Genomic DNA, 4,380 nt, shown 5'->3' on the forward strand with positions numbered 1-4,380 from the left:
ATGGCCAAACCCAGAGTCAATGTGGGAAAGAAACCACACAAGTATATTGTATACCAGAAGTCATGATTCATTCAGGTTAGTAACGTAACAATCTACTGAAACTTTCACTTAAGGTTGACCATAAAATACAGATGTTTAAGCCTGGCATTCCTAACTCTATATTCTGCTTCCAAGTCCCCTTTCCTTTTGATGTCCCACTGAGTCCCACAGAAATGTTACAGTAGCAAAAACAGCCACATGATTCAACTTGAAGATATATTTGCATGCTATGACCAAAATTCTGTCCTTTTTCACGGGGAGGGGTGGGGTCTTGTTCCTGAATTGCACTCTTATGACTAGCTCCTTCCACTTACCCAGAACTCTGATCATCCTTCAGGGCCTGAGTCCTAAGTTAACTCTTCTATGAACTCTTCTATTATTGTCCAATAAATGGGCATTTTCCCATTCTCTGAACTTAATATGAAGCTGACACAGTGTAGTAGAAACCGGGCTTTGGAATGAGATAGAGTTAGTTTCAAAACTGAATCCTTCCTATTCTTAGCTATATAATGATGGCCACACTACTTCAACTTCCTTAGCTATAAAATAGGTGAAATAATACCTATCTTTTAGGGTTGTTAGGGGGAAGGATTAGGAGAGATAACATGGCAAAGCATCAAGTAGTATATGATAGTGTGTGGGTCTACCTAGTACTATGAGACAGAGCCCTTACACTTATGACCTTGAGGTTTTGCTTTTTATCCTTTTATTTTGTGAATTATTGTCCATCATAAAATGTGAATCTTTAAAGATGATAGAAATAAGTGTTTTACCCCATTTTATTGCCCAGGGGTTTCTCTCTACCACTCCAGTATCTAGTGCTTGATCAGTGTTAGTTGAAGTAGAAAAAAGGAAAAAGGAAAGAGGCAAGAAGTATAGTTCCTCTATTTATGAAGCGGAAATTAATAATTACTGCTTGGTAATTAGGAGGTTGTTGCAACTGCTAAGCTGCTAAGACATACTAAGTATCATTATAGGAAAACATATTTTAAGCTGTAGTATGTTTCTATTTGATTAATAATAATATCATGGATTTATATGCTGAGAAATTGTTTAGCCAACCTTCTCTCTTCATACAGAATTGCATCCAGTTCATCATGACAAAACGGAAACTGCCTTAGCACTAGAGAAAGAGAGATTTTTTTTTCTGAGAGAACGCATGGCAAGCCCAAAACCTGGATGGATTCTCATTGCTGAGGTGCTATTAGGAAGATATTGATGGTGGACATGTGACCTCTATCAGCCATTGTTAAAACCACTCATATTTTCCCTCCAATCACAGGGATTTGTCTACCAGCCTGATTTGCAGCAGTGCCAAGGGGCAATTGGGGAGATAGTGGGAGGCAATTAAGCTAACAGACAGGGAAACTTAAGACAATATGATTTGAGTTGGGAAAAGGGGAGCTTGGGTAAATGGGTTTAAAAGTTGTCAATAGAACAAAGCTGTCAAAAGAAAATTTTCATTTCTGTATAGACTTCTAAGTGTCTTTGTTTTGCACAGAACCATATAAAAATTTCTAAACCTATAATTTTACATAATAATGAAAAACTACATTCCTTCCCCAAATTAGAACAAGGCAAGGATACTTAATCTCACAAATATTATTCAACATTACTGGAAATTGTAGCCACTGCAATAAGACAATAAAAATGCACACGGGTTGGAAAGTAAGGATTAAAACTATCCCCACTTACACATTTCATTCTTATCTGTATATAAATAAATAAAAATTAATTAATTAATTAACAAACCATCAAATCCTAGAACTAATAAGTGAGTTCAGTAAGATCAGAGGATACAAGACCAATACATAAACAATGAATTGTATTTCTATATGCACACAATGCATTTGTGGAAACTGAAATTAAAACTACACTATTATTCACAATTGCTCCAAGGAAAACAGAATAGATAAAACATGTACAGAACTTTTATGCAAAAATTACAACATAATAAGGGAAATAAAAAAACTAAATAAATGGAGAGACATGCCATGCCTATGGATTCAAAGGCTCAACATAATAAAGATGTCATTCTTTCCTAATTGATCTATAAGTTTAATAAAATTACTATTAAAATCTCAGCAAGAATTTTTGTCAACATAGATAAGCTTACTCTAAAATTTACATGAAAAGGCACTGGCCCCAAATAGCTAAAACAATAATAACAAAAAATAAGTGAAAAGAGTCTCTCTACCCTATAAGAGGGAGGCTTACTCTATAGCTTAGAACTTAAGACAATATGAGATTGGTAGAGAGAGACACACATTAAGATAAGGAACAGAATAGAAAAACCATAAATAAAGTCACACAAATATGTCCAGCTGATTTTTTTTACCATTGTAACCATTTTTAAGTGTATGATCCAGTAATGTTGACTATATTCACATTGTCACAAAACAGATCTCTAGAAAATTTTTATCATGCAAAACTAAAACTATACGTATTGAATAATTCCCCATTTCCCCATCCCAACAGCCCATGGCAACAATGTTCTACTTTCTGTTTCTATGAGTTTGATTACTTTAGATACCTAATATAAGCAGAATTATACAGTGTCCTTTTTGTGACTGACTTTTTTTACTTAGCAAAATGCCTTCAAGATTCATCCATATGGTAGCAAGTGACAGGATTTCTTTCTTTCATAAGGCTGAACAATATTCCTTTGTATGTATACACCTCATTTTCTTTGTCCATATAGCCATCAGTGTACATTTGGGTTGCTTCTATTTCTTGGCTATTGTGAATAATTCTACAGCAAACATGAGTGTGTAAATAGCTCAAAGATATCCTACTTTCAATTATTTTGGATATATACCCAGAAGAGGGATTACTGAATTATATGGTAATTGTATTTCTAATTTCTTAAAGAAACTCTATACTGATTTTCACAGCAGCCCCACCATTTTACATTCCTACCAACAGTACACAGGGATTCTTGTTTCCCCATATTGTCACCCCCACTTGTTATTTTCTGTTTTTTTGATAGTAGTCATACTAATAAGTGTGGCGTAATATCCCATTGTAGTTTTGATTTGCATTTCTCTAATGATTAAGTGATATTGAGCATCTTTTCATATGTTCCTTGGCCATTTGCATAACTTCTTTGGAGAAATGTGTGTTTAATCCTTCATCCATTTGTTAATTGTTTTTGTTGTTGTTAAGTTGTTCAAGTCCTTTTTATATTCTGGATATCAACCTGTTATCAGATACATGATTTTCAAATATTTTCTTCTACCCTGTAGGTTGCCTTTTCACTCTGTTGTTGTTTCCTTTGATGTGCAGATGATTTTAAGTTCGATGTAGTACCACTTGCCTATTGTTGCTTTTGTTGCTTGTTCATTTGGTGTCACATCCAAAAAACCACTGCTAAATCCAATGCCACAAAGCTTTTCCCCTATGTTTTCTTCTAGGTGTTTTACAGTTTTCGAACTTATGTTTAGGTCTCTAATCCATTTTGAGTTAGTTTTCGTATATGATGGCACGCAATGGTCCCACTTCATTCTTTTCCATGTGAATATCCAGTTTTCTCAACACCATTTGTTGGAGAGGCTGTTCATTCCCTAATGTGTAATCTTGAAATATTTGCCCAAGATTATCTAACTACATGTATGAAGGTTTACTTCTAACCTTTCTATTCTGCTCCATTGATCTATATGTATATCTTTATGCCACTATTACACTACTTTAATTACTGTAGCTTTATAATAGATTTTAAAATCGGGAAGTATGATGCTTACAACTTTCTTTTTCTTTTTCAAGATTATTTTGGCTATTTGGTATTCGTTGAAATTCCATTTGAATTGTAGCATAATTTTTTCTATTTCTTCAAAAAATGCTATTGGGATTTTTATAGGAAATACATTGAATCTGCAGTATTCACTTTGGGTAGTATGGACATTTTAGCTGTATTGAGTCTTCTAATCTTTAAGCACAGAATGCCTTTCCATTTATTTGTGTCTCCTTTAATTTTGTTCAGCAATGTTTTGTAGTTTTCAGTGTACAAGTTTTTCAACTTCTTAAGTTTGTTTCTAAGTATTTTTGGATATTATTGTAAATAGGATTGTTATTTTAATTTTCTTTTCAGATTGTTCATTGTTAATGTATTAAAATGCAACTGATTTTTGTATGTTAATTTTGTGTCCTTTGCTGAATTTATTAATTCTAATATGATTTTTCCCAGAATCTTTAGGATTTTCTGCATATAAAATCATGTCATCTACAGGCAGACATCATTTTAATACTTTTTCAGTTTTGATATTCTTTATTTCTTTTTATCATCAAATTGCTTTGGCTAGAACTTTGAATACTATATTGATTAGAAGTGGTAAGAGTGGGCAT

Source organism: Nomascus leucogenys, chromosome 21 (genome assembly GCF_006542625.1).
Source record: "Nomascus leucogenys isolate Asia chromosome 21, Asia_NLE_v1, whole genome shotgun sequence".
Taxonomy (NCBI): Eukaryota; Metazoa; Chordata; class Mammalia; order Primates; family Hylobatidae; genus Nomascus; species Nomascus leucogenys.